Consider the following 12,943-nt stretch of genomic DNA (forward strand, 5'->3'; position numbering starts at 1 on the left):
ATGTCTTTGGAATCCTCTCTTTGAATGATTTCATTCATTATAATATAAGGCAATATTTATTGGTCCCATAAAAAGGAAAGACGTTTGGTCTCCTATCTTTCTCATGTTTTTATCATCGTGAGGATGGTTACCATTTATCAAAAACAGTCTATCCTTAGTAATACTCTCCACCTGGCTCCCAGATCAATCAACATGCCTGTAAATATTTTTCTTTCAGCCCTCTACCCTCATATAAACACCTAGAGGAATAAGTGCCTGTTTTTCCACTACCTTCTGTATAATTCCTTTAGTCCCTGCTCCAAAAAATAACTAAACACTTCCCCTAAGGCTTTCATAAAAAATTCCTTCTAAATCCTACCAGTTCTCCTCTCAAACTATATAACCTAGCTGAGCCACTGACTCCAGCATATGCCTAACTTGAAAGAAAGAAAGAAAGAAAGAAAGAAAGAAAGAAAGAAAGAAAGAAAGAAAAAGAAAGAAAGAAAGAAAGAAAGAAAGAAAGAAAGAAAGAAAGAAGAAAAAGGAAGGAAGGAAGGAAGGAAGGAAGGAAGGAAGGAAGGAAGGAAGGAAGGAAGAAAGGAAAACAGAAAGGAAGAAAGGAAGAGAGAAAGAAGGGAAAGAAAAGCCCAGCCAGAAATGTCAATACAGGAGTCCAGGATATCCACTACCACTTTACTTAGGACTGACAGGAGACACAAACACACACACACACACACACACACACACACACACACACACACACACACACACACAAGCCCAGCCCTTCCCTTGAGCAAAGACTCTTAAGAATCTGTAAAATGTATATATTGAATCGATCTACTCATGTCACAGATAAAACTAACAGGAAAGAGCTTTCAGATCATTCTATTTCCTAACCTGCAAGATGAAGAATTATCATTTATAATCACTTCCCACTGCTAAAAACTCAATACATAACAGTAACTTTAACTCTTGGTTTATAACCAAACTTTTTATTTAACTGACCTGGAAGGTTGATTAAAATTCCATTTGGTGTTATAATTTAAAAACAAGTGAGATGACACTTCTAAGAATACATACACATCCACTTTTTTGAGTCATTTGGAAGGATTATAGAAATAAATGAACTGCACAACGAAACCAGTAGAAGTGAGAGTTGGTCCCTGTGGGTGTGTGGGGATTGAGTATAGCGAGGAAGTGATAAATTGGGAAAGGAGAACAGGATGCATCTCTCTTTAGGCCACAGAAAATAACATAGGAAACTGTTAAAGAGTGTAGGAAGGGTTTTCTCCCACTTCTTTCCTCCCACAGGAAGTCACTAATACTTTCTGAGAAAAGAGATAAGTCGTCTAGTTTTTACCCATTAGTTAAAAACAGCAATTTCTAGACTTAAGCATATTAGTGAGGACTGCCCTTTACAACAGCTCAAGAAAACTCCACTTAGAAAGAAAACACTTGACAGTAATCCCCATTGTTTCTAAGGTAAACCCACTCTATATTAAATGTAACTTTAAAACTGTGACTTTTATAAAGAATAGCAAGTGGGTTAATACTGGAAATTCTAAGGCCTTGCTAAAAACACTTCAAATGTAAAATAATCCTTATCTAGAATTAATGAAGCAAAAGGGGGAGCATAAAGAAACGTATGCTTTTAAGGGGCATTTTAAGTATGAGTATATGACATGCCAGCCTTTTTGAGAACCTTTGGTAGAAACAACTGAGTGGAGCTACTTGGTGCCCCCATTTCCCTCCTTATACCCTCCTCTGAATGATGTGAAGTAGGTAGCTCATATGGGGAAGTAGGTAGCTCATAACAGATCTTAGTCTGGCATCCTTAATCCAGAAAGACACTTTAAGAGGCCAGGTCAGTTTCCATGGAGGATGAGGCTGGAACATCTCCCTTCCACTCCTTACTCCCCCCATACAGGTGCTTACTCCCTGGGCTGTCCCCAGAATTAACCTTGAAGCCCGGCAATCAGAGAAGACAGACATATATTCAATCTGGTAAAAGTCCTGAGGCTAACTTCTCATCTCTAGAATTTAACCACTTACTAGCCTGCCCCTAAATCATTTTCACTAGGTCATGATGAAAAAAACATTTTTATCTCTAATTCAATCACAATTTATGGTTCTAAGGAGAAAATAATGGCATTGAAAGTCAAAAGTTATTTACAGAACTTCTGATATGTTCTGCCTTCTAGTAACATGTGATTCTTTCCATAGTTCTATTTTTTATACTGACTCCAAAGAAATAGGTTCTTAACTGTTTAACAATTTTGAAATTATTATATAATCTTTTTAAATTATTTAGAGATCTACATTTAAAGACTTGAAAACTATAGAGAATTTACATTGTTGACTTCCACAAAACAGCACATATTCAATACATACCATCCCAAAATTTTGGGATGGGTGAGTGTTGGTTTACAGGTATGTGTTGTAACCTGAATGAAAATACCCCTGAAAAGAATATCTAACTTCCATTGCCATTTGGCATGCCAAGCTCTGGAGGTTCTCTTTCTCCCTGTTTTAGGATCTCTATTCCCTTCACACTTGCTAACTCAGCCCACATTGTTTTGTTGACATGTAGAGAGTGAGGGTAGGGTATAAGTCTTAACAGGTTAGCATTTTGACTGCTAGAAGACTAATATTACTAGGCAACATATCCATGTTTCTTGCCTGATAATTAAGACCCATATTTCGGGGATCCACGGAATCTCAACACCCCAGAAATGCCATGTAGCATTAAATATTTCTGTGCTTTCTTTCCCACTGTTATGGGCTAAATTTGTATCCCCACCTCCCCCAAAATTACTTTGCATAAATAATTACATTAAAATGAGGTCATTAGTTTGGGCCCTGGTCCAATATGACTGGTGTCCTTATAAGAGGAAATTTGGATATAAACATGCACACAAAGGAAAGACAGGAAGAAGGCACAAAGAATATGATAAGACAAGAAGAAGACTATCATCCACAAGCCACAGAGAGAGGCCTGTAACAGATCCTTTCCTCAAGGCCCTCAGAAAGAAACAATCCTGCTCACACCTTGATCTCAGACTTCTAGTCTCCAGAACTATAAGAACTTAAATTTCTGTTGCTTAAGCCACTCAGTCTGTGGTACTTTGTTATGGCAGCCCTAGGAAACTAATACACTTACCAAAGGAAGAAGAGTACAGGAAGTTTTAAGATGCCAAAATGACAGATTGTAAAACAGTAGGAAATGGGGAAGTTCATTAAGATGACAAGTGGGAGCCAACAGGTTACATAAGAGTACAACTGTTATGCACTCCCCATAAAGGAAAGGATTAATTTTAGGTCCTGCTGGACCATGCAGAAGGTGTAAATTAAAGAAAATTATCTCTCCAATCCTAGGTTTAAAGAAAAAGAAAACCCCATAGAACACTGAAATATAAGATACAAGGTAGAAAAAAGAAATCTGCCATATTGAAAGTCTATTACTTAAAATAAGTAGTCCTAACACTTGAATACATAAGACATTATACAAAGTCTTTGAAGCTGCACAGTGGCAATTCTAGGATTCCTTTATAATGCTGAAAAAAGTCCCACTAATGGACTTCCAGGAAAACGCTAGTAAAAACAGGCCTAGGATAATTGAAGAACAGTGAATTTAGGCTGGTAAGAAATAGATTTCAATTATATTTATCTAATCATTGATAATGGATTTTTCCCAAAGTAATTTTTTTATATCTACAAACTTCCTTTTACTAAATAATGATATATAAATGGTGACTTGAAACAAGTCATTAATCAATTTTGGCTCTCTGTTTTCCCATTTATAAAATTGAAAATACATGGGTTATAGCTACACAAATACTTGAGATACCCAGACTGAACTTACTATCTTCCTGGATAAGAGCCAGCAGAGGTGGCACATACAAAGAGCATTTAATATATAACACGTTATTCTTTTTTGCTCTGATCATTCTCATTCTATCATCCTTCTCACTAGGGTGGAGAAATGTACCATCTAATGTTTCACAAAAGAGAAAACATTTTTCTGTCTTTCATGTCGTGGAGAAGCCTGAATTATCTTAATCATACATTGTGCTCTTGTCTTAAACATCAACATTCCCCTTGGTCTTCTATCCATGAGCCAGAATATTGGGTTGATTATTCTCCTGGAAGCACACTCTTTGCCAAGGTTTACCATTATTTTTCATTAGTTTCAATTCTGAAAGGAAGGAGACAGAGCCTATATATGATGATGAATGGGGTTAAAGGCCCAAGGACTAACATGATTGTATAAGAAGCTACTGCTGGGTGATATATGAACATATTGGAGTAATACATGCTAAAAATGAGGAGGCAGCACAGAGCAGTTGGCAGGACAACAGGCAGCCTAAATTACATCATTCATTTAATAGATCTAACATATGGTAGCTATTAGATCTCCAAAACAAATGCAAGGCTAACCAACACTCTCATAGAAAAAAGGCTTCCATTCTTAATTTTTTTTTTAATAAAAGGCCTCAGTCCAAGTTGCTGCCAATTCCAACACAATAATAACATATATCTCTAAACGAAATAATAATCTGGACCTTGCCAAGAAATTAACAGTTTCACCTGATAATGTATGCTTTAAAATGTTAAATGTTCTTGTTTTTGTCTTTTACACATTTCTCAAGGAGCTATGCAGGAATTCAATGGGATAATTTAATGGTTTTAAGCAGCAACTGAATTCTGTAATATATAAATCAGCTCATAATTGTTTTCAGAATGAAAGATACAAATGCTCTATATTAAAGCTGGCCTTTGCTTAAAGCAAGTGAAACATATCTTTGATTCTGTCATTTTCCAATTAATCTCATTTTTGTGTTGCAAAAAACATAGGAGAAAGCTCCAGTGATCTTTTGGGGACGTAATTTTGCCCTTGTTTTACATGGTTTTCAAATAGTTGCCCTAATCAGAAAAAAAAAGAGAAAGAAAGAAATAAAATGAGTAAAAAGGCAAAGTACAACCACTATCCCTGTATTAATAATCCCCAGAAATGTTTTTTTATCGTATTAAGTAAAACCTTTCATCTAGACGCCAGTTCTTCTGGTGAACTGCTCTGGAAGTCTCAGGCCTTTGTGAACACTCCAGAAGGGAAAGGACCTAGGGCCGACAGATGAATACAAAACAACTTCACCCCAAAATTCAAACAGGGACACAAAAGATAGCTGCTTCCTCATTGCCTGCCTCTGAATTCTATGTTTTATTCAGGTCTTTCCCAGCATGACCCTTGTCCTTTGAATTCAATTCCTTCCAATTTAGCCCCTTGCTTCTTTAATCTGACTTCTCCCTCATCCCACTTTCCTTTTCCCAGTTGTTTAAGGCTGGAATATCATTCTTCTGCCCAGAAATTTCCAACATTTTAAACTTTTTTAAGATCATTTCTCAGGGTATCCGGGTGGCTCAGTCTCAGTTAAGTGTCTGACTTCAGCTCAGGTAATGATCTCACAGTTCATGGGTTCGAGTCTGCATCAGGTTCCGTGCTGACCATGTGGAGCCTGCTTGGGATTCTCTCTCTGCCCTTCACTTGCTCGCACGTTCTCTCTCTCTCTCTCTCTCTCATTCTCTCAACATAAATAAATAAACTAAAAAAAAAAAGAAGGGGCGCCTGGGTGGCTCAGTCGGTTGAGCGACCTACTTCGGCTCAGGTCATGATCTCACGGTTTGTGAGTTTGAGCCCCTCATTGGGCTCTGTGCTGCCAGCTCAGAGCCTGGAGCCTGCTTCTGATTCTGTGTCTCCCTCTCTCTCTGACCCTCCCCCACTCAGGTTCTGTCTCTCTCTGCCTCAGAAATAAATAAACATTAAAAAAAATTAAAAAAAAAAGAATATCATTTCACTTCCCACTATCCATTCACCTTTTTCAAGATGCATTCTCCCAATTTTCCTCTGGTAAACAACTTCTTCCTTATTCTGTGTAAGTGCTTATAGTGAAATTAACTCCAGCCCTGTCTCCAGGGGTATGCAAGAATTAAATCATATCAATCAAACAATTACCTTCTACCCCCCTTCTCTTACCATTAATCTCTACTTTAAGGTGATGATGAGTTTAGGATGGGCATGTGAACCAATCAGATCTGATGAGAAACAAGTTCTAGAACTGCTGACAAAGACAAACTCTGTTTTATTGGGCATAACCTGGGAAGATACAGACCTGTAGTATTGCTGGACATATTTCCAATACATGAAACCCAAGAATGAAGCCACAGTGAATGATCCAGAGTGAAGAGATGGTGTGAGAACACTGTGAGACTATTTACTGTTGCCATTTACTTCTTACGTTACTATTTAATTATCTCAGGAGTAGAATTGTATACCCCTTGAGATCTTGGTACCTTAAGCTATGTTCTTGGTACCTTAAGCTATGTCTAACATAGTTCTATATTTGCTCTACCAAAAAGGAATTACATAAATCTAATAATGTGTACATTATAATAAAAGGTATGTATATCTTTGCCCCACATTCTCATTCACACCCCAAATTCAAATAACCTGAGAGACGTAAACTATTCTTCCTTCAATGTGCCTCTCATAGTGTGAGCATCTCACCACACTGAATGTGATTCTAGAATTTAAAGAAACCTTAAAACAACACTGTCCATAAACTCAAGGCACCTACTTCATATGGAGCTCAACTGAAGATTTAACGAGATTTTAAGGGAAGAGTGCCTGACTAACTTACTGGGTAGAGCACGCAACTCTTGATCTCAGGAGAGTTCAACTCATCTCTGGTGAGTTTGAGCTCCATGCTGGGCATAAAGATTACTTTAAGGAAAAGAAGAAGAAGGAGAAGGAGAAGGAGGAGAAGGAGGAGAAGGAGGAGAAGGAGGAGAAGGAGGAGAAGGAGAAGGAGAAGGAGAAGAAGGAGAAGGTTTTAAGGTAATTTTCACTATGAATATTTGTGTTAAGTTGATTTCACGAACAAGCTCCTGAATAATATGCAACTCTGTTTTATGTGACAGGCTACTGCAGACCCCAGTCATACTAAACTCTGAAGAGAGATTGATGTGGGGTCCCTGGGTGGCTCAGTCAGTTAAGCATCTGACTTCAGCTCAGGGCATGATCTCATGGTCTGTGGGTTTGAGCCCCGTGTCAGGCTCTGTGCTGACACCTCAGAGCCAGGAGCCTATTTTGGATTCTGTGTCTCCCTCTCTCTCTGGTCCTCCCCTGCTCATACTCTGTCTCTGTCTCTCTCTCAAAAATAAATAAACATTAAAATTTTTGTTTTAATAAAAAAAGAGAGATTGATGTGATTTAAGTGTCTGTAGCAGGAGCTTTATATGACATTTCTTTTTTTATGTTTTTTTTTTAATTTGTGAGAGAGAGAAGAGAGAGAGAGAGAGCATGTGTGCACGAGCAAGTGGGGGAGGGGCAGACAAAGAGGGGGACAGAGGATCCAAAGTGGGTTCTGCCCTGACAGCAGCAAGCCCGAAACAGGGCTTAAACTCATGAGCTGTGAGATCATGACCTGAGCCAAAGTTGGATGCTCAATCAACTGAGCCACCCAAGGGCCCCAATATGGCATTTGATAGCATACTATAGGAGAAACTTGTCTACTTCTCAGCTTGATTTTAAGTCTCCAGAAGACCATCATTGATTGTCATGAGTCCATGGGGACAGGACAGGTAACTAAGAGAGAATCTGCAATATGAGAGTGTATAAACCTTTAAATTCTTATAAAACAGTTCCTTTTCCTTTTTAGCAACACTTATGCTTCTCTGAGCCTCATTATGGTTTTTGTCAAGGAGAGCTGATGAATAGGAACATAAAAATATGAAAGTCCCAGTACCAGGTATCAGAGTGAGACCTCAGAGATGTATCAGGGCCTCAGACAGAGACTGACCTTGAGGTACATGTAGGCAGATGGGACGCTGACAGCCTCACACAGATGCCTGTGTCCTAGCATGGTGCACAGGCACAGAACATTCCTATCTCCTCTAGCCTGGCATAGAAGAAACAGCAGAGCCACCTGAGCAGAAGGGGCCATGAAGACTGCTAAATGTAAAGGATAGAGAGAATGTGGAGACCAGCATGGATGGGTGACCACAGGCCAGGTGGGACAATGTACAGTCCAGAGATCCCAGTGTAGAAACTGCTGCTTCAAGATCCCTGGAGCATAGGAATATATGAGAGGCTCTTCTGGCCCCACTTGCCAGGCATTCTACATAGCCATTCCCCCAGAACGGCACTGGGGCACCAGAGCTTAGAGCCCCTCTCGAAGGCTCCACTGGTTCCCCTTCTCACCCTCCAGCCTACAGGATCTTTCTCTAATCTTGAGGGAAGCCCTATTCTCTTCCTCCTACTCTTTCTAAATATCTTTTCCATACCCAAAATACTCTTAGTTCCCTAAGGACTTAGGGTTTGGAACACAACTCTGGAGAGGTTCTTTCTATGCTGTCACTTCCCTTACTGAGGTGATGAGCTCAGAGCTGACCATCTGCTCCAAATGGAGAGAGGAAAGGAAGTGCCAAAAAATATATAATAATAAATCTCAAAGATACTATTCCACAATATTTTCTTCCTAAATTAAATATTTATAGCCCTGTAAGTGTACTCTATCTGCAGGTGTTACTCCTCACCCTCACCAACTGCACCCTTCCGAACACACACGTACCACAGGTTGAGACCTGGGTCCAAATCCCAGATGAGAACTGCTGTGCACAAAGCAGCCCCTGACCACAGGAGTGTTATTTCCCCCAGGCTCCCAAAGGTGAGAATAGACCATGGGTGAGTTCTTCCCCTTATAATGCTCCCTATCTGAAGTTCCCCAGGAAATTCTTCCATCTCTCGTTAATAATCCCTTGGCTCCCTGCCCCCCAAATTCACCCATCACTTCCACTGAACTGAGAGGAGGCCTTGAGGGACTCACTTTACAAAAGAAGTGAAAGCTTTTGTTGACTTAAATAAGGCAGCAGGTGTATGACCAGGCTCCCCAACCTGACTCTCCACCATAACTTCATGCCTAAAATCTTTAAGATCTCTGAGCTTTAGAGGTCTGGAGAAAGAAGGGATATGAGGGTTTACTGAACCCAGACTCTTGAAGGTACAAAATGGCTCTATTCTCTGTCTTCTAAGTTTTCTGAGACGCTTTCCTCCTACCTTCACTGAGTAGGCCTTAGCTCCAGTATTAGTGGCTGATGGTTTCATTTAAGGTAATTTCACCATTAAAATGTTCTTCTCTTCCTACCAACAAAACAAAATAGGGGTGTTCTTGTACTTCACCAGAGTCTTAGAACTGTCCACCTTCCAATGCAGAGCAGCGTCCTCTCAAGGCTTGTTAAGGAGTCCTTCTCCAAGAGATGTCTGGCTGTGGCCCTGGCCACTGCATCAATCCATAGCACAGTAAAGGGACACCCACTTGGCAGAGCATCAGGATCCTTCTGCCTTGGAAGCTACCTTAAGAACAGCCTGGGTCAGGGGATCCCAAGAGAGCTGCTATGATAACTGCCCATCTGTGCCATCTGTCAGGGCCTGAGCTGGTGCTGCTGGAATCACTCTTTCCTCTCCGGAATCCACTGGCTAAAATCACTGTCTGAGAAAGATGCCTTGAAAAGAACATATCCTGCACCTACCTTTTTAACTACATTCTTGGTACTCATAGAACTCAGATCTACCCATTAACTTTATTAAGGTTAACAAATGTCCTCTTCCTTCTCCCCACCACTCTCAAGTTGCCCAAAAACTTCAAAGCATTTTTTGTAGAACTATTGCCAATTTAAATTTCACTACAGTCCCCTGGTTTTCCTGAAATCACTGGTATCTTGAGTACCTACCTTGTCTTGGCATGGGATCACAAGTGTTGCCCAAAATGGCTTGGCCCTAATTCTGGAGAGTATCAGTAATCTGTATTTCAGGATGTGCTGCATGAGGAATCACAGCAATTCCGGACAGGTCTCCATGGGTATTGCATACAAGTCTTGACCCTCAAAGCAAGTGTCCTACCAACACAATATTATTTTTCTATAATTCAGTCTAGCTTTTGTTTGAAGCTCCATTTCACTAAGAGGCAGAAATGATATCTGGTCCTTTGTCATTCTTCCTTTCCACATTGCCCTTTTCCTGGGTTGTAGCTAAGTCCCCAGGGATTCCACAGTGCCCTGCTATTACTGGTCACCTACTAAGGCATCCGATGTCCTGTCTGGTTTTCTCTCATCACCATTAAGACCTCCCTCACTTCTGTCTGCAGGGCGAGTCCAGTGACTTCCTCCCCTGCTTATGAGCCCTGCTTCAGTGACTCAGGAACCTCTGTGAGGCCATTTGTGGCTGGTATGCTGAAACGCACCATGTAGCAGTTCCTGTTCTGGATTTAGATCCTTCCCCATGGTTTCTCCTGGAAAGTGGGCAGAAAGCCCTACTATCTTGGGTCTCACAAACCTATCTCAGGTTGCAGATTCTCCAGAACATTTGGAGTTAAGTCTCAGAAACACTGGTCATTCCCTGCCAAGGGCTTGGCCTGAAAGACTATGTAGGATGACCATTTTCCACCCATGCCTGGAGAAGTAAAGAAAGCTTGTGTGGAAAGAGAATCAAACAGGTCCTCATAGAGAAGCAGAGAAATAAAGAAAAGGAGCCAGGAAATTGCTACCTTGGATCCTAATGGTTTTTTTGGTCATAGTCTAGTTCCTCATGAGGCCAGAATGAATCTTGGCTTTTGGATTCTTTAATATAAACTTTTATCTTTCCAAAAAAATTTAATCTGAGTAGGTATCTGTTAAAATGGATTCACATCTTACTTCCAGGTTTGATTTTAAAGTCAGTAACTTTTTAAAAATCACATACAGTAAAACTATCCTTAAAATACACTGATTAGGGATGCCTGGGTGGCTTAGTTGGTTAAGTGGCTGATTCTTGATCTCAGCTTAGGTCATGATCTCATGGTTCATGGGTTCGAGCTCTACATTGGTTCTGCATGCAGAGCCTGCTTAGGATTCTCTCTCTCTCTCTCTCTCTCTCTCTCTCTCTCTCTCTCTCAAAGTAAATGAATAAACTTTAAAAAAATACATTGGTTAAAAATTATAGTGTGCAGGGGCGCCTGGGTGGCTCAGTCGGTTAAGCGGCCGACTTCGGCTCAGGTCATGATCTCGCGGTCCGTGAGTTCAAGCCCCGCGTCGGGCTCTGTGCTGACAGCTCAGAGCCTGGAGCCTGTTTCAGATTCTGTGTCTCCCTCTCTCTGACCCTCCCCCGTTCATGCTCTGTCTCTCTCTGTCTCAAAAATAAATAAACGTTAAAAAATAAAAATAAAAAAAAAAATTATAGTGTGCAATTTTTTTGGCTCTCTCCCCCTCCCCAGTGTGCTCTCTCTCTCTCTCTCTCTCTCTCTCTCTCTCTCTCAAAATAAATGAATAAACTTTAAAAAAATACATTGGTTAAAAATTATAGTGTGCAATTTTTTTGGCAACTACAAGTTGATTTTATGCCCTCCCTAATTTATCACTTATAAGTGTTTCACCATTCACTCCAATTAATTCTTCAATTTCTTCTTCAAGAATGTGGGTGAATCTATCACCACTAATATACCTGGTCACCAGAACAATACATTTCTTTCCATTGTCAATGACAAGAATAATTTTAAAATTAAATCATTCATACATTATTTCCATAGGTTTTGACCAACCTGCACTGACTGCTGACTACTTCAATCCTCTGTATTATTTAAACTTTTTCTTTCAATTTCTTTCTCTCTTGCTTTCACTCTTCATTTAAAGAAATTCTGAAGTTGAATAAGTTAATTATGCATATGATGAAATCCTATCACACTTGCAAACAAGCAAATGACATTGGAGATCACCTGCTTTTAGGACAACTTCTATTCATTCTGCCAATGTGGAAACTAAGGGCCAGAGAGCAAGTGCTCACAGTCATTTCAAAAGTATAGAGTGGTGATTAAGAATATAAGCTCCGGAATTAGCTACCAGGGTTAAATGCTGGCTCCACTACCTACTAGCTATGTGCTGTTGGGCAAGTTCCCTAATCTCTCTGGCCTCAATCTTTTCCTCTGCAAAATGAGCATAATTATAATAGTATCTACCTCACTGAGGTGTTGTGATTAAACATGAAAGTATAAGTGAAGGGCTTTGAGCAGCACTTAGCACATAGTGAATGTTCAGTAGAGGGGAGACTGGCTGGCTCAGTCAGTAGAGGATGCAACTCTTGATCTTGGGGTCATGAGTTCAAGCCCCGTGTTGGGCCTAGAGCTTACTTAAAAAAAATTTTTTTTAAGTGAATGTTCAGTATATGTTAGCTGTTGGTTTTTATTAGTCCAAGGACATGAGCCAATTAGTAGCAAAGCTGAAATAAAAACTGAGCTTTCCAAAAACTTGACTGGTGCTCTCCCCGTGCCAGGATCTCTCTCATTGTGTTGTCACGACAGTGACCGGCCAATAGTAAGAAGTCAGTATATGCTTCTTGGATGAGTGCAGAGGTGATAATAATCTCTGATCACAGATCACTCCTGTCCTACATGGCACTGCTCTGATCACAGAGCAAAAATCCATGTGTGGGACTTTCAGTGATAATAATGGTGAGTCAAATGAGTCCTTGCAAAAATAATTTATTTAGGAAAATATGCATAATATATTTCTAAATATTCCACAAATTTGAGATGAATGGTGTTAAATATATATATATGTGTACATATATACATACATATATATGTATGTATAAGAATAATGTGGAAATTTTGTGCATCAAAATGTTAACACTATGGTATATAATTTGGAGTGTTCTTTTGTTGTTTTCCTTTGGGCTTTTATTCACTCTCAAGTGTTCTTCAGGGAGCATGAATTATTTTTTTTTTGCTAGAAGAAACAAATAAATGATTTCATTTAAAGGTAGATGGACCAAACTAAAAGTGAGTTCAATACAAATGGAAAAATTATTGATAGTATCCTTTGTCAGTAATTCTTCATAATCCCCCAGCTTCATAAGGCAATTTTGATGGAGTTCAATATG

At 39.7% G+C, this 12,943-nt stretch overlaps 1 long non-coding RNA gene across 2 annotated transcripts in view; it reads right to left on the reverse strand.

Moving 5' to 3' along the window:
* LOC107179958 overlaps positions 1-12,943 on the reverse strand; it is a 61,585-nt gene that overhangs the window by 22,015 nt on the left and 26,627 nt on the right. The window lies entirely within an intron of this gene.

This window comes from Panthera tigris, chromosome A1, assembly GCF_018350195.1.
Source record: "Panthera tigris isolate Pti1 chromosome A1, P.tigris_Pti1_mat1.1, whole genome shotgun sequence".
NCBI classification, from domain to species: domain Eukaryota; kingdom Metazoa; phylum Chordata; class Mammalia; order Carnivora; family Felidae; genus Panthera; species Panthera tigris.